This window comes from Vicugna pacos, chromosome 1 (genome assembly GCF_048564905.1).
Source record: "Vicugna pacos chromosome 1, VicPac4, whole genome shotgun sequence".
Lineage (NCBI taxonomy): Eukaryota > Metazoa > Chordata > Mammalia > Artiodactyla > Camelidae > Vicugna > Vicugna pacos.
In genome coordinates, this window is record NC_132987.1 from 23,538,095 (window position 1) to 23,564,781 (window position 26,687).

General features: G+C 35.7%; 1 long non-coding RNA gene across 2 annotated transcripts in view; it reads right to left on the reverse strand.

Moving 5' to 3' along the window:
• Positions 1-12,424: 12,424 nt before the first annotated feature.
• Positions 12,425-26,687, reverse strand: part of LOC140691835 (uncharacterized) — a 114,087-nt gene continuing 99,824 nt past the window's right edge. For both annotated transcript variants that reach the window (XR_012067517.1, XR_012067568.1), the window contains one exon: positions 12,425-12,686. This is a non-coding gene — a long non-coding RNA (uncharacterized lncRNA). The remainder of the gene's footprint in view (positions 12,687-26,687) is intronic.

The following is a 26,687-nucleotide window of genomic DNA, read 5'->3' on the forward strand; positions in this document are numbered from 1 at the left end:
TTTTCTGTTAAGCTTCCCCCACATAACTTTTATTATGTTGCCCCCAACTCTCTCCTTAACTTTTCCCCTGCTCTCCTTTGCATCAGGCAACAAAGGAGAAATTTTCATATCAGAGCCTACTTGGTTCACACAAATGTACACCCTCTAAATTCATTTTGGCCTTTGTAAGTCTTCTTATTCATGCCTCATCAGTTTCTTTGTTCAATTTCAGCTGTTCATTTTCCCAGATTCTACTTACGGCCATCACACATCCCCAGTGCACGCCAACTTACTGCAGATGCGTCTCCTCTCCTGAGACATTTATCATCTATGACCTGCGGAAAATCTTTGAAGAGAGCCTTTCTTCTATGTTCTCTCTTTCTGCCCTTACCCTATTTTTGTGGGATTTCTCTGACAATTGTCCTCCAGCCAGAGGAGTCTCAATGTAGCCTGAGATTAAGAAAAAAAAAAAAAATCCACTCTGCTCAAGTAGATCCAAACTTTTCTGTCTTACATACAAGATTTTAAAGTTGAATTTATGAGTTTAGATTGGATTTTGCTGCCATCATTTCTTTGATATGATTACCCGTCTCCAAATTAATGGGTGGCATGGCTTACTCTAACTGGGAGGAAGCTCCTCTTAGTGAGAAGGAGAAAATAAGTGTGACAGGGAAGAGGGAATAACGGCACATCATTTAATCAAAATACTATGTTACAAAAACTAAGCCTCTCTTTAAAAAAAATTATTGACCCTCTATCCTTTTCTGCTATCATCCTATTTATTTTTCTGATAAACTCAAGGCTTATAGAGGGCTATTTCTCTTTTCTTAATACCTCCAATTCAATTCAAATACACAGAACTCAAATATAGCGGGGTGGTGGGGTATACAACAGACAGGGGCAGGCCCCCTAGTTATGATTTCCTCAGGTCACAGGGACACTTGAGTCCAATAGACATCACTAGCATTCCCAGCACACCTGATTCTTCTTTGATTCCAGGTACAAGGGAGATAGGCGTGTTTGTACCTAGACAACTAGGCATAACCAAGTGACTTAGCTACGTTAAGAAAATGTGAGCTGAAAGACGTGTCATCACTAACTTGAGCATTTAACATTCGATCCCCATTCTCTACACTGGGCTCTGGTCCTGGAGAATCTTGAAGCCTCACATTGAGATGATAGTGTCATAAAGTGTTGGTGTTTCCCTCAGCCTGGATCCTCGAGTGATTAAAATGAACAAAACCTTCTGCCTTTCTGCTTAAGGTTGGCTAATTTTTATATATTTCAATTCCAATTTCATTATGGATAGATGTGGAAATTACTGTCTTCACTGCATACCCACATTGCCTGTGTGGCAAGATTGTGCAATAAATTTTCATTAATTTTAAGTTTCTGGAACCTTCTTGTTAGCCTTGGCATGACTAGCCTGTCAGCAGAAAAGAAATAGGCACTGAGGGCATTTTGAATGCTCTAAGCGAATATTATTTTACATAAAGTATTTTACTAGAATGTGGAATTTTAGTCCAATAAATAAGCCAATTTCACCAGTGTGGGGTACAAACTGAATTTTAATAATCAAATTAATATGACTCTTAGCCCCCAAATTTCAACTTTGAACACGTTTTTTCCTTCGCCTCCCAAATTTTTCCTCACCTAATAAGACAATTCCCCTAACTGCCTGTTTAATAAACTCAGCCATCCCCACTTCTCCACTGAGGCTGATAATTACAAACAGTATAATTTGAGGCACGAGGGATGATGCAGTGACATCCCAAGTGTGGGTAGAGTAAACCTAAACAGGAGAGGAAATTAATTCTCAGCTCACTCTTGTCGTCTTTGCAATTGTAGCTGCAGATAACACCAAAGTTACATCCAAGGGTCAGTTCCGGGTGACACCTCTCATCACAGGACACCACATATTCTTCATCTGTGGCTAAACTAACAGCTACTACTTTTCTCAGTCTCCTTTGCTGATTTCTCCTCTTCTGTAAGACCTCTGAATGTTGCAAAATCTCTTCTCTACCCAGTATCCTGTCTGTAAATGCCTACGGACTTGCATGTCACAGTTAATGCCTCCAGCCTAACTCACTTTCCTGAATTCCACGTTTATCTATGTAACTGCCAATTCAGCATATCCACCTGGACATCTAACAGAGATCTCAAAACCAACACATCACAGCTGAGCTCTTGACCCCCACACTTGCATACCAGAATCTGCTCTTCCTGCAACTTCCCCTGTCTTGGTAATGGCAAGGCTAACCTCTTGCCCCTTGCATTCTTGATCTTCCTTTGTTCTCATTTTTCCCCCCTAATCCTCTTGTTATTTCCTAACATACTATGCAATTCAATTATTTATCATGTATAATGTTTACAGTCTGTACCCACTATGGGAAAGTAAGCCTCAAGGAGATTTTCGTTTAATATTTCTGCTTTGCTGCATAAAAGTTAAAGTGTCCCAAGGGCCAGTCAGTGACATTTATATTGAGTATTCATATATTAGGAGACTTTTAATATATTTTTAACTGGCATATAAATCGCCCTTTCTGAAATAGAAAACTAAGAATTAAATATTTTTTCTTTATATATCTATATATAATTTCAGTGTCCCTTTTCTGTTCATTCAAAATTAAAGTAAGCACAGGCTAACAGCAAGAAATACACTTCTGAAGAATTTCTAGACTTTTTATAAACTGTAGTGCTTAATCAATAATCAGAAAAATACTACATCAAGAAAGAGTACAACTGCTACATTTTTAAATAAATCTACAATGCCAGCTTCACTCATCTCTGACATTTAATATTGTTTCTCACATTTCAGTATGTTAAAATTGTCATTTTATAAGATCCAAAATCAGCAAAGATGATTTATAGTTTCATGTTTGCAATTAATCTTAAAATATTTTGTTTTTCCTAACTTCATAAAAAGACTGTCAACAGCTTTATTGAAATATAATTCACATTGTATAAAGTTCATCCATTTAAAGTATAAAATTCAGTGGTTTCTATTATATTCACAGAGTTGTGCAATCACCACCATCATCAAATTTTAGGATCTTTTCATCATCCTCTAAAAGAAACTTCATTCCATTAGAAGTCGTTCTTTGCATTCCCTGCCCCAGTCCCAAATACAATAGGGAAGAACAAATGTGACTCCATATTGGATGTTTCTTTTACTGTAACCTTTGTATTCTGTTGCTTTTGCTACAAGTTAATCACTAAAGGGATGTTGTCTATAGTTTAAAGTGTACTTAATATCTCATCTCCAGGAATCCTGCCTTCCACTCCTAAGCATTAAGCTATAAAATACCTTTGTTTGGCTCCCAGGAAACATCTTGACCAGGCCCACCTATGAATGGCTGCCGGAAAAAGGAAATTAACATATATCCTCCAGAGTCTACCCAGAACCAGGAAATATTTGCAACAATCTATTGTGGTTTTTTTTATTTTTGTTTTTGTTTTTACTTTACTTCCTCTCCCCAACCAGTCTTGTTCTATTAAAAAAAAAAACAACCCAGCATCCAAACCTGAGCAAGATAGTTCTCAGGGACACTAGTCTACCAACTTCTCAGTCTGCTGGCTTTCTGAATAAAAGCCACTCTTCCTTGCCCCAACAACTAGTTTCTCAATTTATTGGCCTGTCATGTGGTGAGCCGTACAAGCTTGGACTCAGTGACACAGCAACCACTAACATACTTTCTATCTCTACAGATTTATCTGTTCTGGAGTACTTAAATAAATGGAATTATGCAATGCATGGATGACTGGTTTCTATTACTCAGAATAATATTCTCAAGGTTCATCCATGGTGTCGCATGTATCTGTACATCATTCCTTTTTGTTAATGAATATTTCACTGCATGGATATATGACCACACATTTTTTTTAACCCATTCATCAATTGATGGGCATTTTTGGGATATTGGAAATAATGCTGCTATGAACATATGATTTTATTTGTCTTGGATATGTAAACAACTGCTGGGTCATATGTTAAATACAGGCTCGACATTCTGAGGAACTCCCAAACTTGTTTTCTGAAGTGGATGCACCATTTTACATTGATAAGATTAGAATTTCTTGAAAAGTTATTGTTTGCTGAAAGGGAAAGTTAAACTTTAAACTATCTCAAATGCATTTCATATTGAGTGATTCTAATTACACAGAGCTTTAAAATTCTTAAGCTTTTACTGTTCATTTTAAATCTACAGAAAAAAATTGAGAAAATTGTAAGACAAACACTCATAAACTCTTCATCTAAAATAACCTATTGTTAACATTTTGTCATATTTGCTATTTTTCTATACACATGCACACACATCTTCCTGAACAATTTGAAAAATAATTTGCAAACCTCATGACATTTTGTATCTAAATATAACACATATCCAAGTAACAAGGACATTATTGTGGATAACCACAATATCACTATCATACTCAAGAATGTAAGAATTATTAAAACATATAAAATAATGCTACATATTGTCCACAAAAATATGATAACAAAACAAGATAATATTGTTTATCTCAGAAACTGCCTCAGAGTTTCTCTCTCTAGGTTGACAGCAAGAGAGGAAAAGAGAGTGAAAAAGGGACATAAAGGGTTTTTTCTGGGATTTGGAGCCAAGAATCTCACTCTTTAAAAACAATTTAAGAAGAATTTCAAATGTTTATTTTGCTCTGTTAAGTCACTAACCCAGGCACTCATAATCTTTTAATATGCCTCTGGTACAGTATACTGGAGACATTATAGGCTTCTCATGGCCAACAGGGAAAAGGGTGTCCTTTAAATATTTTCACTCCTAGTTCTCATTCTAATCTTCATTATTACTGTTTTATATTCTACTCTATAATAGTCCTTCTTAGGAAATTAATGAGTTTTATATGTATACACACACATATATACATATAATACACCGTTGAAGAATGGTCTCAGGTTTTGCTTTTTGATTTTTTTCTTTATAAACCAGTACCTCTTATTAACTAGGTTTTCAATGATCAATTGGAGTTAAATATTCTTTTGAATTTTACAACTTTGTAATATTAAAAATTGGAAAATACAGACTTGTATTTTCAAAGAAGAAACTAAGGTAAGTGGTTTCTAAGATTTCCTAAATATTTTGTCCTGGTGCTTGAAGAATTTCGGGGAAACCCTTCAAATACTATGCAGAAGGACTCTTCTTACTTTAGCTAATATTATGGATAAGGATTGTTCTTAATTTTTGCTAATTTCATTCCTTACTCATTTCATTCCCCAAACTTCTCATTTCTCTAACCTTTCAGGGTAAAACTAGAAAAAAGAAGTAAGAATATGAAAATGGCTGACATTTTGGGGGGCTTTGCATTTAACATCTCTACATACAATCTCACTCCATACCCTTGGCAAACCTATGAAAAATGGAACTCAGGCAAGTCATGAGAGTTGCCCTAGAACTCACAGCTAATGTTACAGAGTTGGCCTGGAATCATGATCTTTAGACTCTGGGTTTTGTGACCAGGTAGTGTTAGCTTTTTCAACAGGTAATAGGATTGTCTTCCATGTTGTTGACTATTTCCCCACTGCCTGATGTCCTATTTTGGAAATAAAGGAGCAAGGAGTGTGTATGTGAGCACTCTCCCTTGCTGTAAACGGGCAAGAGCAGCCATCCTGACCCTCCCTGGGTCTCCAGGCTTTTGTCTCACCTTGCCTTTATAGGGCATTAGTAGTACGCCAAGCCACACACTGTGTTTCTACAGGAAGTCTTGGCCCCTCCCCAGATGTTGCTGCAGGCCCCTCAGGAGTCCCAGTGGAAACTAGGAAAATGCATGGCAACTACTAATGCTTGACAAATGTTAGTATTATCAATATTGCCCAACTCACTCCACCCTTCTCTGTATATCACCTCTGCCCTTCACATACCATTTCATGTGCTGCCCTTCTGCCCAGTTCACTCTGCCCCAGACTGCTAAATGACCCCCTTCCCTTTTATTCTCAGCACACGCCTAACACGAAGCTAAGGCTTCAATAGATGTTACTAAGGCTTTTCTATAGCATAATGGAATTATGATGCAAGGAAGGAAATTAAAACCTGACTTTTTTTTCCAAGATACTGTCCCAACTAGCATTTCTTCCCCTGCCAGATTATCTGCTTGGCCATGTCTTCTCTGTGGATTAGGCATAATTTGCAAATAAGATTTCTACACGAGTCTGATTATTCGCAGGTGAGGAAAGACGTAATCATAATATCTTCCTGAATTTATTTGCTTATTTGATTGTTTTGTTGATATATTTTTGAACTAAAATGACTCTTTTCTTATAAATTAAAAGCATTTATTCAACCTGCTCTCTTCACACATCAGTTTTTTAAAAGCTTCGACTAGCATCAAAGGATGGTAGGATATTTTAAAAAATTGAAAAAAATTAAAAACCTTTCATCAGAGAAGATGGAGTTGGTTAAGTAAAATAGTATCAAAGCTGTAGATATAGGAATCTGTACAGTTATCTTTGAACTCAAGACTTTACTCTTAATAATAGAATGAAAGACTTCCAGTGACCTTTGAAACAATCTCAGACGACCCTATGTTGTGCAAATGACGAGGCACAAAGACCAGGATTCCCAACCATTCACCTACCTACCAAGGCAGTTAAGATGCTCTATTTCTTATATTTTCTTTTATACGGGTGACATCTTGTAAAGTAAGTGTATATCCAGTGACTTCCCCCTTCAAACATATGGTTAGACAAATTTAAACAATAAAAGAAAAAGGAGAAATTTTGAGAAGGGACTGTTAATACTGGATAGTTTCTTTAAAAATGCACCCTCACTCCTCTTTGCCTAGTTAAACATTATCGTTCGACATTGTAACGTTCATCTGTCTCTTCCTCTGTGAAGTTCTCTCCTCTTCCCCAAAAGAAGAGGAAAATGTTTTTGCTTCAGAAGAGGAAAGAGTATCTGTCCAGCCTTGTATCCTCAGCCCTGCTTACCCCTGAACAAGGGCAAAGACGTCGTTAAACAAGACATGGAATATCAAACTTGTTTTCTATGTGGATCATCTCAAACTGTATTATGAATTTAAAATCCTGCTTTCTCAATTATAACAGTACAGGGTTGTACTTTAGAAATCTCGGTAAGTAATATTAGGAGGCAATTCACTCAGGTGATAGAAATTATATTTGCATGTGCCCAGTACCATTTGCTTCACTTTTCATTAAATGTGCATTAACCTAAAACTACCCTAGACTATAAAAGTATAAGAGGATTGTGATAACATAGCATTAAAGTGACAGTAAATCAGCAGAAACATAACATTAGATTTTCTAGTTCAGTTGCTTTGCAGACTGTAAATATGGGCCGTTCTTCCATGAAGTTATAGATATTTTCAGTGAGTACAACTGACCTGTCTTACAGCCTGCTCTTAAATCAAAGAAGTGAAAGCAAACTTAGATGTGGAGTTAACCATATTTTCATAATGAAAGTTAAATCTGGAAAAAAATGCCTAATTACAGTATCTAATTTGCAGCAATATTATTTCCCACTGCAATGCACTAACCCTATCCACAAGAATGCTAATGGAGCCACTTATTGACACAAACCTTTCTCCAAAGCTACTCAGGCTTGTTTACTATTCCAAATGTTGCAGTGTTGCTGTGGTTTTAAAATATAAAACAGGAAAAACCATGTAATTACCATAATTGTATATCTATGATACAGTTTCTACTCCAAAACTTTGTCAAGAAGCAACACTGACACTTTTTAAAGGCCTAAGTATTTCTTGTAATTTTTGTTCTTCTGGAAATTTTATTAAGCAAGTTATATGAATGCTATTTAATGAAAAAAGAAAAGGTTCTCATCGCCTTAATATGACCTCTGTTTCCATTTTAGTATATTTCCTTCCCATGCATGTCTCAAATCTGCACAACATTTTTATGTGTGTAAAGGTCTCATACAGTGTCAATGCCATTCCATAGTCAGCCTCCTGGTAGGAAACCCCAAGCTAAAGAGAATGACTGAGAAATACTTCCTGTGGTTTTCAAAAGGCATTCTAGAGGTGAATATAGATTCTCTGATGTTGTGGAAAGGTCAACGATAAAGGAAATCTTTATAGTAAGAGATCCCAAAATTCATATGTGAGTGAATTCCATGAACTATAGGTGTTGGCTTTAATGAGAACAAAACAGTTACACAGCACTCTAGAACTTATTAAGTGGTCCTGTAGACACGTTTGCAGTTGATTATTACAAAATTCTAATAATGTACCAATGACATTGATCTACTCTGCAGATGGGAAACCCAGTCACTTGTCTTCAAATTATTTACCCCTAAGAATAGAGGGGAGAATTAGCACACCCAGCTGGGAGTGGTGTCTTTTCTTGCTTCTTCCACAATACTGTTCCCCAGAAGTCCACACTGTAAACAACAGATATTCTTATCTATCCATGTGTTTCTCACCCATGATGGAAGAGTAAGAATTTGGAATTAAATAATTTAATTCTATTATTTTTCTGCTCCCTCCCCCTCTACACACACACACACACACCCCACACACATCTTCTTGTGTACTTAAGTACTACGGATATTTGTTTCAGTCTCTAATACCTGACTTGGAAAGAGAGTCCAGGAGTCTCTGATATGTATCTGTGGCTTCTAATAGTTACCTTTAATTCCGTTTCCTTTAAATCTTTTCTCCAAAAAACTGGCATCTAAAAAGTGCATTTTAAAAAAGCAATATGTGTAATATCCCAAATTCACTGGGGAAAAAAGTGAATTCCATCAAATGTACAGTCCAAATCCAATACTGAACTGCCTGACTGTGAGAGATTTTACACTTTTCTTGATTAAAATAGAGCATGGAATAAAAAATGAAGTATAGAGTGATATAATAACATAGCCCATCAGTGACTGCCTATGAAATATTTTCAGCCTAATGAATATATTTTGGTGCCAGACATATAATGATAACTATTCTTCATGTAATAACTGACTCAATCACAAGTTATATGCTTACATGAGGTTTGGATTTTAGCCTCAAAAATCAAGATTTGAGACAATGCCAAAGTGGTAGACAATTGTTTTAAGTGAAAAGATGATAGCTGCTGAATGTAGTAAGTTTTTTTTTTGGAAGGTAGGATTGTCTGAAGGCTGAAAAATATATGAGAAACAGCTATAAATCTCTATAAAACTTTGACTTGTGCTGGCTCCCCAAAATCACAGGTTTACAATCCCTTCTCTTCTGATAAATCGTTGTGTGGCTGAAGGCAAATTACTCTCTCTGTTATGGTTTCCTTATCTGTAAATGAGAAATACCTCCTCAATGACCTAGCACACTGAAATGACAGAAAAAGAAAAGGACATGTTTATGCCAAAATATTTAGATGCTATTATTCTCATTCCATTTCCCATTTTATTAACTTTAAAATTGTCAACTAATCATCAATTTTAACATGGTGCTCTATTTATTATGAAATAACTTAAATAATCCATATCAGAATGTATATCTTTGAGGAGGGTATAGCTCAGTGGTAGAGTGTGTGCCTAGGTAAGGACAACATCTTGGGTTCAATCCGCAGTACCACCATTAACAAAATAAATAAAACCTAATTACCTTCCATACTCCCCAAAACTAAAAGTATACAGTGCTGTATGTCAGCTATTTCTCAATAAAAACTGGAAGAGAAAAAAAATAATGATTCTAAAAAAAAGAATTTGTATCTTTAATATGTCACTGAATATGACATCTGAGCTATAAACACTGAAATTTTAAAAATATTGTTAGGAGAATAATATACGTGGTGGCCTCACTACTCCTTCTACCAAAAAATATGTCCCTACTTTCCTAGAGAAATCAGTCTTTTCAAGTATCTTTGTTCATATTATTGATCATTTACCTAGAATGTTCTCCTTCTTTTCTTCCTCCAAATAAACCTCTGCTCATTCTTAAAGCCCAAGCCCTCAGTCCTGTCTTTTTCGATTTTAACCACATACACTGCTTTTATCAGACCATTTAAACCTCTTTTCTTGCTCACAAATGCTTTGCTGTATGTTAGACGTGGCTCCCCCTTCTGTGTGTGCTGAGGAGTGATGGTTGGTACTATGCACTGGTTGGAGCACTCTGGTGCTGCACATACACAGACACTATTCAGAACTGGTGCTTATACTTGTTATTTTATGACTTTAAGCAAGTTATCCAACTAGTCTTATTTTTCTAATCTTTAAAATGTCAGATTGTTATTTAGAGTATTTTAAAGTATGTAATGCATTTGGATAGGGCTTACATATAATGAGCTTTCAACAAATGACAGTTGGCTATGGTTATTACTAATATTATTTACTTCTTCTTCCATAATATTGTTGCATAAATAATCCTTTTATAACTGTAGTGTTGAGATCAACATTAATGGACATATTTTAATTTCTTTGTGTTATATCATATTTTTATTCCACAAAATTATGTTTGGTGTTGGTGATTTGGTTCGCTGCACATTCAGTAACATAGAATTCTATCCTACTATTAAAGAAATAACTCTGTGTTCCAAAACACTAATCATTTTTATTGATGTTGGCTCTTTGACACAGTCAAGTGTCTCAAATAATATCCTTATGAAGTCTAAAGAAGAAAGAACTAAAATATACATCAAGGTCCAGAGAAAATAAAGCTAATATATCATTTCTTTTCTGAATTTCCCCACATTATCTTGTAACTATGTATATTTGGGGATGCTCAGAAGACACATTCTTTCCCCAAATGCCAAAAGCCAGAGGTTATAGTGTTCTGTTTAACCTGGAATATTGTAACAGGGAAGAACAAACCTGACTCCACATTAGATCTGTTCCTTTCGCTCTAACACTGTGCTCTGTTTGCTGTGCTTAGTCATGCTGGTTCTGCTCCTTTTATAAAATAATGTTGCCTAGAGCCTGAAATACACAGGAGAGCCTATTCTCAAGGCTCTGATCTTCCATTCATGTAAAGATAAAAAGCTGCAGAATAGAAAATAACATTTATCTCGTTGGAGGTTTACAGGGACACCATGACCTGACCTCCGTAGGGAGAGCTTCAAGAACAAAGAATCAAAACGTCTGCAACAACCAACCAAACCTCTTCCCCTTTTTAGTGCAAAAAGAGCCTGAATTCTGACTTGGGGAAGGTGGTACTCCAGGACATTAGTCTGCCGTCTTCTTGTTCTGCTGGCTTTCCAAATAAAGTCTCATGCCTTGCCCCAACACCTTGTCTTCTGATTTATTGGCCTGTCATGTGGCAAGCAAAGAGGTTAGGATTTGGTAACAATATCAACATCCTATGACCAGCTGAGACCAAGAATAAACTGGAACCATTACCAAAATAGCAACTGGCTTATCGAAAGTTTTAGTGGTTAAATTTTTAAGGCTTTACACTTATAATACAGGAACAATAATTCCTCCTCACTGTCAGCTCCTGAGTTGCTGCTGCAGTCAATATATTGCACTTTCACAACAGAAAATAGATGTCCACTTTCAAATGAAATCAATGATGAAGCAAGATATTTGAGAGTAATTTATTTATTCCCTAACACTCCATTAGTCTTTTTTTTGTTCTCTCTATATTCTTTTTTTAAATCTGTATTTAAAATGATTTATTATTGACATGATTTTTATGTTTTTCCTTCTCATGAAATGTTGAGTTGGCAGAGTTGGCATTCTACTTTTACTTCATGAGCACAATAGGCAAGAAATTACAAAATAAGTTCTTTGCTAGAAAGACTTGGGCTAAATGGAATTAAATATCTAAGACTCCTGTAGCTTTCTTGTTTTCTTTAATGTATAAATATTATTGCAAAAAAATCTGCAAAGATTGACATTGGTATTGTAATGTAGCTTAGTATCTCTTATTCTGTAGTATATTATTTAGAGTTTCATAAACATTAGTTCGTTTTAAAAATATATATTCTTCCAAAAGTTATCTGGCTAATGCCCTCTCTTTTAACTTTTCTACTCTCAATCTATTTTTGATCAATTTAAACACTTGCACTTTCTCAACAAATGGTTACGTATGTGGAATTAATAGATCGGTAGGTACTTCAGCGAAAAGAATACACGACTTGGTAAGGAATTCGAGGCAAAATCCCCCCAAAAACTTGGATTTCTGATTTAACATCATGAGTAACTAGGAGCTAGGTTACACCATCCCTCTCCCAAGTACTACTGGTTTCATCATAAGATGCACTTTTTTTTAAAACATTTTTATTGATTTATAATCATTTTACAATGTTGTGTCAAATTCCAGTGTTCAGCACAATTTTTCAGTCATTCATGGACATATACACACTCATTGTCACATTTTTTTTCTGTGAGTTATCATAACATTTTGTGTATATTTCCCTGTGCTATACAGTGTAATCTTGTTTATCTATTCTACAATTTTGAAATCCCAGTCTATCCCTTCCCACCCTCCACCCCCCCGGTAACCACAAGTCTGTATTCTCTGCCCGTGAGTCTTTAGATTCCACAAATGAGCGATCTCATATGGTATTTTTCTTTCTCTTTCTGGCTTACTTCACTTAGAATGACATTCTCCAGGAGCATCCATGTTGCTGCAAATGGCATTATGTTGTTGGTTTTTATGGCTGAGTAGTATTCCATTGTATAAATATACCACATCTTCTTTATCCAGTCACCTGTTGATGGACATTTAGGCTGTTTCCATGTTTTGGCTATTGTAAATAGTGTTGCTATGAACATTAGGGTGCAGGTGTCATCCTGAAGTAGATTTAAGACAAGATACAATAAACCTCCTAGAGGAAAATATAGGCAAAACATTATCTGACATACATTTCAAAAATTTTCTCCTAGAAGAAATAAAAGCAAGAATAAACAAATGGGACCTAATGAAACTTACAAGCTTCTGCAGAGCAAAGGAAACCAGAAATAAAACAAGAAGAAAACCTACGGAATGGGAGAAAATTTTTGCAAGTGAAACCGACAAAGGCTTGATCTCCAGAATATATAAGCAGCTCATTAGACTCTATAAGAAAAAAATAAACAACCCAATCCAAAAATGGGCAGAAGACCTAAACAAGCAATTCTCCAAGGAAGACATACAAATGATCAAAAAGCACATGAAAAAATGCTCAATATCACTAATTATCAGAGAAATGCAAATCAAAACTACAATGAGGTATCACCTCACACCAGTCAGAATGGCCGTCATTCAAAAATCCAAAAATGACAAATGCTGGAGAGGCTGTGGAGAAAGGGGAACCCTCCCACACTGCTGGTGGGAATGCAGTTTGGTGCAGCCACTATGGAAAACAGCGTGGAGATTCCTCAAAAGACTAGGAATAGACTTACCATATGACCCAGGAATCCCACTCCTGGGCTTGTATCCATAAGATGCACTTTTAAAGGCATCTTGAGGGATTTCCAGGGATCACTCTACAAATTGAGAACAAACAGAACAACTAACCAGAACGGAGCCTAGAGGCACAGGGAACTTGGGCTCCTGATATTGTTGGCCAAAGCTTATCTCTGAGCCATGCAGGAATATAGCCAGGTTTCTAGAAGCCGGCCTCACGATGTGGGAACCAGGATTTTATTTGTGGGAAGTTGGCATGGGAGCCCAACTGAAGAAGACTCAATGTGATAAGAAGCTAGGATAGATCTGTTGGCAACAGTGAGGAGTAAGCTTGCATCAAAACAGTACTGGGCATGGGGTTAGCTCAGTGGTAGAGCACATGCTTAGCATGCACGAGGTCCTATGTTCAATCCCCAGTACCTCCATTAAAAAACAAAACAAAATATACAAAACTGAGTACCAAACCAACATATGGACAGAGGGAGGTGATTCTGAGACTCACAATCAGATGCAAAAGCCTTCTAAGAGACCTGTGAAATAGGCGATACGAATATACTCCATAACACACACAATGACAGAATCAGGATCAAATGCCCTTTGAAAGAAAGTATTCCTAATTAGGAACTCAGCACTCCCACAGATTAATATAAAACATGACATCAAAATATGAAGCAACAGATTTATAAAACCAGGGACTGAATTTTAAAACTCTCAGACTTTCTTCCTATGAAATATTTAAAGAGATAAACATAAAATCGCAAAGATCAACACACACACACACAAAAATTTTCACAAATAAGAATACAAACTTGAAAACAATGGACTTCTAGAAATAAAAACGTATACAATTATGAAAGTCAAAATCTCAAGGGATAGGTTAAATGTACATCAGATGAGGTACATTTGAGAAGATGGTTAATGAACTGCAAGGTATACATCAAAAATCTGTCTAGTACAAGTCAAAGAAAGATAGATGGAAAATATGCAAGTTTAGAATAAGACAATCTCAGAAAGTGGAAATGAATATACTGGAAATGAAACTATTTTGTAAAGAGATGATGGCTACAAATTTTCCAAAACTGATTTAAAACACACGAATCCACAGATCCATGAAGCATAACAAATAAGTAATCCATATGCGATCATATGAGATATAATTGGGAAACTTCAACTGAAAATCATTTATGTTGGTAACACTCCTCATTTGCTAGCTGCTTATAATTTCTTCCCTCAACCTCGGGATTTCCAGAATCCACTCCACTAAGTGGTGGTTCCAGGTTATTACTCTCTTTTAATCCATGGAAAAAGTTCATGCATCCTTCCTTATCTTTATGTAGTTACATTGATCCTCCTTCCCAATACAGCCATTTATCCCTTCCTTCTGTCACGCCAAGGACAGCTCCCTCTACAGATTTTTCACTGAAGATCTTCAAGATAAGGTTCAAATACCAGGATAAGTTGAACTTAACCAAAACTGAAAATATTCTTGCTCTACAACACAGAGTAAAAAGTCACTTCACTATTAATAGAAAGAAAAGTCAAGCTATAGACTGATAGAAAATACTTTTGAATCATTATTTGACAGAAGTTATACATAACTGAGTAATGTAAAACTGGTGAAAGCTGAATAAAGTCAGTTTATTTATTTGATGTATTTGATATTATTGATTTAATTAATAAATATCAATTTTCTGGTTGTGATATTGTCCTATAGTTATGCAAGACAGTTACCACTGTATGAAAACTGGATGAGGGGTATATGTGATCTCTCTTTGTTATTTCTTGTAAGTGAATGTGAATCTACAATTATTCCAAAATAAAAAGTTAAAACATATGTACAATTTTAAAAAACACTATTACATACCTATTTGATTAGCTGAAAAAAATATTGACAATGTCTCATGCTGGCAAGGATGCAAAGTAATTGGAATTCTCATATACTGCTGGTGAGAATGCACAATGATACAGTTACTCTAGAAAACAGTTTAGCACATTCTTATAAAGTTAAACATATAGTTCCCATACGACTCAGCAATCCTACTTCTGGATATTTTTCCTAAAGAAGTAATAATTTATGTTCACACAAAAACCTATTCTTGGATTCCTATAACAAGTTATGCATAATTTCTAAGTACTGGCAACAATCCACATGTCCTTCACCAAGTAAAAGGATAAGCAAACTGTCATACTTTGGACAGTTTGGATACTTAGGATGAATCATAAAGGCATTATTCCGAGTGAAAGAAACCAACCTCAAAACTTTACATAATATATGATTCCATTTGTAGAGCATTCTGCAAAAGGCAAAACTAGAGTGACCAAAAACGTATCAGTGGTTGCCAGAAGCTGGTGGGAAGGAGACGATATGATACAAAGGGATAGCATGAGGAAAATTTGGCAGATGACAGAATGTCCTGTATCCTGATTGTGATGATGGTCATATGGATATATATTTTTGATAAAATCCATAGAAATGAATCCAAAAAAATCAATTGGATTGTATTTTAATACCATATGAGATTGCACATATGTGGAATCTAAAAAAAATACATAAATAAAAAACAGAAACAGACTCATAGACATAGAATACAAACTTGTGGTTGCCAAGTTGTGGGGTGGGAAGGGATAGACAGGATTTCAAAATTGTAGAACAGATAAACAAGATTATACTGTATAGCACAGAGAAATATACACAAGATCTTATGGTAGCTCACAGAGAAAAAGATGTGACAATGAATATATATATGTTCATGTATAACTGAAAAATTGTGCTCTACACTGGAATTTGACACAACATTGTAAAATGATTATAAATCAAAAGTGTTAAAAAATTTAAAAAGTAAAATTACGTTAAAAAAAAACAGTTTCCAAGTCTGTCAATTTTACCTAAATGTTTTCATTTGTCACACATTCTGTCTTATTCTTTCAATTCTGGCTAGGGAAATCAGTATCTGTCCACAGAAGACTTATGACTACATATCACTAAATGGTGTGCAAGTTGGTTTTTTTCCTAGTAACTTCAAACACCTATAATTTTCTATTATTTTACCGAAGTTCTGTCTTCTTTAAAAATTATACTTGCAAATCATAAATATCAAACCCCAAGGACTATTTTTTTAACATAGAAAACAGCTTGAATGTTTCTACTGTTGTTCTCTTGTGCATATTTGTTTTATCTCCCTCCATAGACTAATATCACCAAAGAGGTGTCAAAGAATCAGAAAATTTCAGGCTTGATAAAACATTAATTTAAAATATTAGAATTATTCTACTCATACATGAGTCTCTTCTGAGTGACTTAACATACTAAGTGAAAGTCCCTGAAGAGTATATAATTAAGAGAATATATTCTGTCCTGATACCTCTGTTAGAAAATTCATCTTAATATTAATTCAAGAAAGTCACAACATTTATTGAGCAACTACCAATTATCAGCACTTAAAAAAGAATTTAGAGCCAAAATGCTTCCCATGAAGTATCCATTTAGTAAATACTTGCATGAAATATATATTGTATATTTGTTTTAGCCATATTACCCTGCGTAAGGGATGGTGAGGCTAGATATAGGGCGAAAGAAGGAGAAACTGCAAGGATCTTTACAGTTCTGTTTTTGTCACTTTTGTTGTAGTTGTAATGTTCCCAGTTCCCTCAGGAGAAACAGCACATGGCCACTCAGGGAAACACCAGGGTTTAGTCACAAGGCAAAAGGGAGAAAAGGGAATTATGAGTGGTGTCTTTATTGTGGTTTCTAAGGCAAGGGAAGAGTGAGGCAGGGCAAACAGGTTTAGGATTGGCTGGATTTAATAAATTTGAATAACTTGAATAATCAGGCTCTGGAGCACGGGCACTGTCCCAGTTGCCTGTTACCTGGGCGCTGGAGCAATTAAGGCAGATGTATAGCCATCATGAGTGTGAGAGAGCCCGTTACGGGAGGTCCCTGGGGGAGTGAACTCAACTGGTTGCTCAAGAAGGGGAAATGATGAGAGCCTACTGAGAGCCTCAAAACTGGATCAAGACAACACTTTAGATAACTATATTACAATCTCAGGGACTTTGTAAACCATGAGGAATCCTGCAAATTCTTTCCAATTATGAAGACTCCTCTGACTTCTCAAGACTTTCAGCATCACCATCCTGGTTCAAGTTAGCATTGTTCTTCACAAGCACGATTATAATACCTTCTTAACTGTCCTCCCTACTTATCACACCTACCCAGCACCTTACCTGCCCCCCCAACACAGCACTCAGAGTAATCCTCATATGACGTAAAGTCATATAACTCCTCAGCTCATAAGATTCAGTTGCTTCCCACCTCTTTTAGAGTAAACTTTGTAGTCTTTGGAGAGCTTTACTAGGCGTTACACTATTTGCTACTCTCAAACATCCTCAGTAACTTTTTGAGCTTGTTTCTTCTTTATTATTTTCCTCTTAGCTCACTCCTCTCTAGTAACAAAGGTATCCATGCTTGTATCTCAGGGTCTTTGTCCTTGCTGCTTCCTCTGCTTGAAATATTCATTCTCCAGATATCCACATTGCATACTCTCTGGTCTCTTTCCATTTTAATTCTAATGTCAACTTCTCAGGGAAACTTACCCTACCAGTCTTTTATAAAAGCTCAATATTCTCCAGCATTTCCTCTCCTCTTCCCTTCTTTATTTTCCTCCATAGTACACACCATCTAACATACAGATGAGGATGAATGAGAATATGAGAAAATTGAACTCAGGCATTCCAACCAAGAAACTATTGTGTTAGTTCAATAGACAAATCATGAAAAACCAAACTGTGGCAGCTACAGCTAATTATATAGAAAAGAGCTATTATAAGACAAGTTAAAGAGATCAAGTATTCAAGAATTCTTGATTGCTTGAATGATAAGAAAAAGAAGACAGAGATCATTTCTTGATTTCTGGCTTTACTGATTTGGCAATGATACTATCATTTTCAGAAATTCAGACTATAAGGGAAACACCTGGGTTTGGAAAGGGGGGGTTAATAAGTTCCATATAAGCAATCTTAAGCTTTAAGTGCCATTGGAAAGTTCTGAGGAGAGATTCTCGGGACATATTGATCTGGAACTCCCTAAAATAAACCACACTGGATTTACAGATTAGGGGAAAGAAGGTAACTCAAGTTCTGAAAATGGGTAAGATCAACAAGAAACCAGGAGTAAAATGAGAAGAGGAGAGGAGAGGTGAGGAGAGGGAAACAACGATGAGACTTCAAAAATACTCAAGTTTTAGGGTTAAAGCAAAGAAATAGGAACGATTAAAAAAAAAAAAGTCTAGGAAGGAACATTCAAGCATGAGAAATAAAGAGCATGTTTATGAAAAAGAAGTCAACAATCAAATGTCTCACAGGGAGTAAATAACTGAGATTAAACCATCAATGGTTATTGGATTTTGCCATTAGGAACTCATTAGGAATTTCTGATGAGTTCTACCTTTATTCCTTGGAATCATACAGAAAAGAATCCATTATCTTCCACACAAAAAACTTTCAAATAACTGAAATCAGCTGTTGAGGCTTTTCTCAAGGTTTTCTCCTCAAAACTAAATATGTTTGGCAGCTTCAATTTGCTAAAAGACTGTAGGTAATTTTTACCCTGGCTACTCCCATTTATATTTCATGGCATCTAACAGAGTGGTTGTGGTCTACTAACATATGAATCTTCAGCAATTCTGCCTGGAAGGGTCTCTATAATCTCCAAAATGGATGTGATGGGGCTTGGTTTTGAAAAGAAGAATGGTTTAATCTGATAATAATTAAACTGTGAAAAGTTAAAGTCTTAAAAAAAAGTGAAAAGGAATTGCTGGGAGGTTAAAATATTAAGTCAAATCCTTTGGTGGTTTCTTTATGGTCTGAATTTGCCAAAGAAAGGCCTCCAACATAGTAGAGTTGATAATAGATCATTAAAATAATACAACAGTGGATCCCTGGGATTATTTCTATTCAGATAAAAAGGTCACAGTATCTCTCTTTTATAGACAGATTGCTTCTTCACACTTTATAATCATAACTTAACAAAAGGAAATTTATTAGATGCTCTTAACATCACAGAGAACAAGACAAAGAATAGCCTATTATGTATGAGAAGCACAACGGCAGCTTTCCATTTATTTTTGGTGTCTACATTTTTTTAAAAAACACTGGAAAATAATGAAAGAAAACTTGATGAAACAAGATATTTGTATCCATTAGTTTATCTAAAAATAAAATATATATTCAGAGATTTTTTACAGAAATGATTTAAACATTCTAAGTTAACATCAGTATTTTGCTAAAACACTTGTGTCTCACTTTAAGTCAATAAGACGTATTTATAGTTCTGAATAACTGGATTTTTGTGAAAAATAAAACCTAATGCTTGTGGAGACATAAGGTAAAATTTATTCTCATTGGTAGAAATGTAGATTATTAAGGCCATTTTGAAAAGGCAACCTGCCAACTCAAAATTTCAAGACAGAACAAGCTGACTCCAGAGAAATTAATAATAATAAAAAAAAAGTACCTATCTGTAAACATATACGTAATGAAGGGAGAAGGGTAGTTGATTTCTATCAATGGGTTATTTCTTTTTCTTTTTACCACTGACTTCTACTACTAATTTAGAAAGTTGCAAGTTAAGAATAAGAGAAAAAGAATAATAATAAGGATAGATGATATTTATATAGTATGAATTATGCATGAGCCACTATGAACACTTTATATATTCATTAATTCATTGTTTCAACACTCTTATAAGTACTGATATTACTGATATTACTTTGAAATATGGGTTGTTCAAGAACACATGACTCAAAAAAAAAAAAAAGAAGTTTTTTTAAATGATAAAAAGTCTTCTATATTTACTCACATATTTACCATTTCCAATGTTCTTCATTCCTTTGCATAGACCCAGATTTCCAGCTGGTATCATTTTCTCTAATATTTTTCCTATAATGTAGGTCTGTTAGTGATTAATTATTTAGAATTTTGTGTATATGAAATGTGTTTTTCTTTCATTTCAGAAAAATATTTTCACTTGGCATAGAATTACTAATTGACAGTTTTTTGTTTTTTTTTTTTTTACAGCATGACAAATGCTGCTCCACTATGTTCTGAATCACATTGTTCTAACAAGAAGTCTCATGTCATTGTCACAAGGACATAAAATGTCATTGATCTTCTTTATGTCAATAAAAAATACCTTTTTTCTTCTTGGAAAAAAACAAAAACACATGACTCAAAAGTGAAGAGAGACATTGAATGGAGGCAGAAAGTCTAATTCTAAAATCTCCACTTTTAACTACTCATAATCTGCACACTTTTATGATACAAGCAAAATATAGGAAAAAGCGCCCTTTAGAAACCCCAAAACAGATTGTGGGAAGACTGGAATGATAGTTAACATGGTCGTTGTAAATACCTTGTGAGACATAAAACTCCAAAAGGCGGGAGAATTTGAAGATCAACATCTGTGTTACAAATATGAAAAGTCAAAGAGGCTTTCCACAGTGAACTTTCAGTTCCCCAGAGTGCAGCACACCCATGTCAAAAAGACAAAAACAAGAACTAATAACCCTTAGTACACATTTCTGGAGTCCTGTTAAACTCAATCTGGCTCTCCCTCCTCCTTTAGGAAACTGGGAACTAAGGAGATTAGTGTTTAATAAGAGATGGTTACAAATGTACTGGAAAGTCTGAAGAAATAATCACAAACTGAACACAACAACAAAAGAGAGTCTCTTACAGTTTATTAGAATTGAAATATTTTGTAAATACTATTTAGGCTATCTCTTTGGAATTTTATGTGATCATGAACTGTAAGAAAGGAAATAAATAGTGTGAAAATCTGTGTGGACTTAAATAATGACACCTCCCCTGAATATAATTAAGCAAGTTTATCCTGAAATGAAATTTCAACACAGCATCAAATCTTTGATGATCATTTAATGCCAAGGGATGCTTTCCTTTATTAAAGATGATTACTCAGGCATGACTTCAATAATTTATCTAGGAAGAAGGATAAACCAGCATTAAATCCCATAGCTGTTCACGTGTTCCTCCATGGCAATGTTCCTGGGAAGAGTAACAAGCTAAAAAATATTTAAAATCCAACCCACTGCTCAATTTTCCCTCTTAATAGTAGTTGTTAGAAGAAATTCTTTAGCACATTTTGTGCTAGATGTATTTTTTAAGACAAGCAGTGAAACATCATGTGCTCTCTCTAGGGTATCCTCGGTCCCCCTCATAAGACAGAAATTTCTACAATGATAGTCAGCATCAAATTCTACTTAAATGTACGTCATTATTTTTTCAAAGTTTATTCTACAAATTGGTTTAGGTTTTGGAAGCTGATGAGTAGAAAATAAATGCATTCTGTTTTTAGGAAATGAAATAATTTTTCTCTTGACTGAGAGCAGTCTCTCATCCATTTTGCTCCTTGATGCAACTAATACTTAGCAATTTTTTAGTGGGATAAATTTCATGCCATCAGTAAGTGGCCAACAAGCCACAACAGAGGATGTCTACTTGCCAACAATGTGGTCAGCCTTTTCTGGTAGAATGCCTTGTCTCTGCTTAGGGGCTATTTAATTGTAGTTGTAGAGGAGCCAAGTTCAGAATTCTGCTACACAGCAAGGAGAGAACTACTCACAATTACAAAGAAATGCAGCCCATCTCCAAGGAAGACATACAAATGATCAAAAAGCACATGAAAAAATGTTCACTATCACTAATTATCAGAGAAATGCAAATCAAAACTACAATGAGGTATCACCTCACACCAGTCAGAATGGCCGTCATTCAAAAATCCAAAAATGACAAATGCTGGAGAGGCTGTGGAGAAAGGGGAACCCTCCTACACTGCTGTTGGGAATGCAGTTTGGTGCAGCCACTATGGAAAACAGTGTGGAGATTCCTCAAAAGACTAGGAATAGACTTACCATATGACCCAGGAATCCCACTCCTGGGCTTGTATCCAGAAGGAAATCTACTTCAGGATGACACCTGCACTCCAATGTTCATAGCAGCACTATTTACAATAGCCAAAACATGGAAACAGCCTAAATGTCCATCAACAGGTGACTGGATAAAGAAGATGTGGTATATTTATACAATGGAATACTACTCAGCCATAAAAACCAACAACATAACGCCATTTGCAGCAACATGGATGCTCCTAGAGAATGTCATTCTAAGTGAAGTAAGCCAGAAAAAGAAAGAAAAATACCATATGAGATCGCTCATATGTGGAATCTAAAGACTCACGGGCAGAGAATACAGACTTGTGGTTACCAGGGGGGTAGAGGGTGGGAAGGGATATACTGGATTTCAAAATTGTAGAATAGATAAACAAGATTACACTGTATAGCACAGGGAAATATACACAAAATGTTATGATAAATCACAGAGAAAAAAATGTGACAATGAGTGTGTATATGTCCATGAATGACTGAAAAATTGTGCTGAACACTGGAATTTGACACAACATTGTAAAATGATTATAAATCAATAAAAAATGTTAAAAAAAAAAAAAAAGAAATGCAGCCCAGTCTTTTTATCTATGACCTGTGTTTCTATTAACACTAATTAACTCGTAAACAATTGGTGACTAGGGGAGTGATATCAGTATGTGCTGATTGTTGTGCTGGTTCTTGTGGGATTTTTTTCATAGGCGAGTGGAGACAGAAGAGCGGGAATAGAATTGCAACCGTTGTCAGGAAAGGAAATACCCCTCACCCTGGCTGCTGCACAGGCCAGGAGGCCTTTGATCTGTGTTTTAACAGCTCCCTCCCAGGGGGCTCAACCCCAGCCTTGAAGGAGTCTCTGGTGCTCACAGCTTCACTCACACCTGAATTCTCCCAGTGCCCACAAGATAGCATTTCCAGTCGATTGCGTTTGCAAACTTTCACATCCCTTGAGTCCTACTGTCTATGCCATCCCAAATTATCTTCCAAGGCTCCAATTATTGTTTCCTTAGGGCTCTGTATATAAAATTACATAGGTTTGGAGTGGTCTACCCTTAAGATTATTTTCCCGTAGGCCTGATTATTCCAAATGTGTGAATTTGCAGAAAGCAAGCTATTTTGTGCATAAACAGAATAACTTAATTGCTAAAAGTCACTCTATGGCTAGTGGGGAGCTAATCACATGAGTTTCGGTACTCTAAAGACATAATAATATCGAATGGAAACCCACATCATAGAAATGGGTTTTGCCTTTTATCTTATTCATCAAAACTATAGCTGACTGATTTGATCAAAGTTCAAACACTCCTTCTACAGAAGTTGTAGCCACTTCCATCTTGGAATTCCGTGAGAAACCCCTCCAATGCTCAAATGTATATGAGAACAGAAAGATGGACAGACTGGATGGTCACAGGGTGGGAGGGGGCAGAGTGAGGAGAGGCAATGAGGTAGGGTAGAGGGCATTTCTCTTTCTCTTCTGAAAACTAACAGACACCAAAGACAAGAGATATATTGAGAATTCTTTCTTTGCATTATCCTATGACATTGGCTCTCCGGCTATGAAGTATTCGCAAAATATTAGGGAAAAAAAGAACAACAATGACCTGGTAATGAAACTGCTAATTTTTATTCTTCCTTTGACCTTAAATATACTTGGGAACATATGGAGAAACACTAAAGAACATTAATTTCATCTTTGAAATTCAAATCATGAGATTCCATTCTTCTTATATTAAAAAAAAAGCTCTATATGAAAAAAGCCCTTCACCCCACTTAAAACATCCAGTTTCATTAGGATCAGCACAACTCTTTCTCTCTTTGGATTAGTATACCCCATGAATCTTTAGCTGTTTTTTATATAAAAGGTGCTGAACAGTGGTTTCTGAGTTATAAATTAAAAGGATACTTAAATACAGCTCACTGCTTGGTAGCATGGGGGAAGTGATGAGTAGGAAGAAGACAGAAGAGCTACATTTCTGGCAAAATAAAGGAGGACAAATGATTGGAAGAGGAAAAGGGAGAAACCCAAAAATTTAAATGAACGATGCAAATGACCATTTCCATAACAACCTTTTTCTCTCTCATATGGGCTGAACCAAGTCTGTGATGAACCTTTGCCTGCACCTTTCACAGTCTGGAGCCCAAGTCATCCTTCTCACAGTTCCCACCCTTCCCCAGGCTGCCAAAAATGCAGTTAGTGGCCAACAGGACAGACTGGACTTTGCTTCTGTAAACATATCTGTACCCTGAACATGCCCCTGCTCACCACTGACGGTAACTGACATAGCCATGCACAAATTCATAAGCTGATAATATTATTTATATGGGGAAGCATAGGGTCTAGAAGAGCCGAAACAATTTTGAAAAAGAAGAAAAAATTGGAGGAATCATTATTTTATTTCCAAGTTACAGTAAACAAGACAATTATGGAATTGGCATGCGAACAGACACATAGATGAATGGAAAAGAACTGACAGTCAGAAATAGACCTTTGCATATATGGTCAAACAATATGTGACAAAGGTGCAGGGTAATTTAATGAGGAAAAGACAGTCTTTTCAACAAACAGTGCTGGAACAACTGGACTTGCATAGGCTCTCACTCCTCTAAAAATGAACCTCAACCTTTATTATATACCACATGCAAATATAACTCAAAATGGATCATAGATCTAAATATAAAATCTGAAACTATATAATTTTAATGAAAAAAAGAAAAATCTTTGTAATCTTAAGTTGGATGAAGATTTCTTAGAACATGTAATGGTTAATTTTATGTGTCAACTTAGCTGGAATATAGTGAATATAGTTAGTTGTTTGGCCAAACCCTATATTAGATATTGCTGTAAAGGTATTTTTAGATGTGATTAGTATTTACAGTCAGACCTGATTTTAAGATTATTCTTCATAATATGGGTGAGCCTCAAACAATTAGTTGAGGCCTGAAGAGCAAAGGCTAAAATTTTCCAGTGAGAAAGTTCTGCCTCCAAACTGGCACATAGAAATTCTGCCTGAGTTTCCAGCCTTCAGATGCAAGACTGCAATGTCAGCTCTTCTTTCATTGCAGTGAAAAAAAAAAAAAAACATGAGATCTACCCTCTTAACACACTTTTAAGTGAACCGTAAATATGGTTAACTGGAAGATTTTGTGGAATGTTGTACAACGGGCCTCTATAACTTTTTCATCTTGCCTGACTGAAACTTTATATCCGTTGAACTGCAACTCCTTCATTTTCCCCTCCCTCAGCTCCTGGCAACCACCATTCTACTTTCTGCTTCTATGAGTTTACTACTTTAGATCGCTCATATAAGTTGAATCATACAGTATTTGTTCTTCTGTGACTGGCTTATTTCATTTAACATAATGTACTCAAAGTTCACCCACGTTGCAGCATATGACAGGATTTCCTCTTTTTTCAAAGGCTGAATGATATTTCATTGTGTGTGTATATATACACATACCACATTTTCTTTATTGTCAACAGAAAAATAAATGCACAACCTAAAGGCTGAGAATTACGTTTTATTCAATGGATTTTCTGAGGACTTTAAAGAGACAGCCATCAGATAGTTCTGAGGGACTGCCCTGAAGAGGTAAGGGAGGAGCTGGGATATATAGAAATTTTGTAACAAAAACTAAGTAGTTGGAACATCAAAAGATTACTGTTAATTAAAGAAAAACAGACATCTCAAGTTAATAAATTTTGTGCATTTCTGTGTATGGGAAGATGCAAGAGTCTGGGCTCACTGAAATCATTCCTTTGCTATGCACTTTAGCTATGTAGGGCCAGTGTCCTGTGCTTTCCCATCCTGAGTCTCCTCTGGGTGCACTGTTGGGGGTGGCTGCAGTGGCTGATGGCTTGATGGTTGCAACATCCTTTGTTTACTGATACAGCAGGTGGCATTCATAGTCCACATTATCCATTCACCTATCGATGAACATTTAGGCTGTATCCACCTTTTGACTGTTGTGAATAATTCTGCAATGACATGGAAATGTTCTCTCAAATCTGCAGCCTGCTGCCTTGACCTATGGATTTTAGTCTCATCAGCCCTCATATTCACAATGTGAGCCAATTCCTTAAATCTCTTTCTTTCTCTGACTGTCAACTAGAGCTCTTATACACTCACTGCTTTTGGGAATATAAATGGCATGGTCACTTTGTTATAATATTGAACATACACCTACCATATGATCCACTCTTACCTAGGGAATTGAAAACATATGTCTACGCAATGACCTGTAAGTGTTTTAGCATTTTTATTTATCATAACTCAAAACTGGAAACATCCCAAACATCCATCAGCTGGAAAGTGGATAAATAAATTGTGGCATGTCTACACAATAAAATGCTACTCAGCAATAAAAAGCAATGAACTACCGATACATGCAACAACTTGGATGAATTTCAAAAGCATTATACTGAATGAAAAAAAATGATACAAGAGCCTTCAT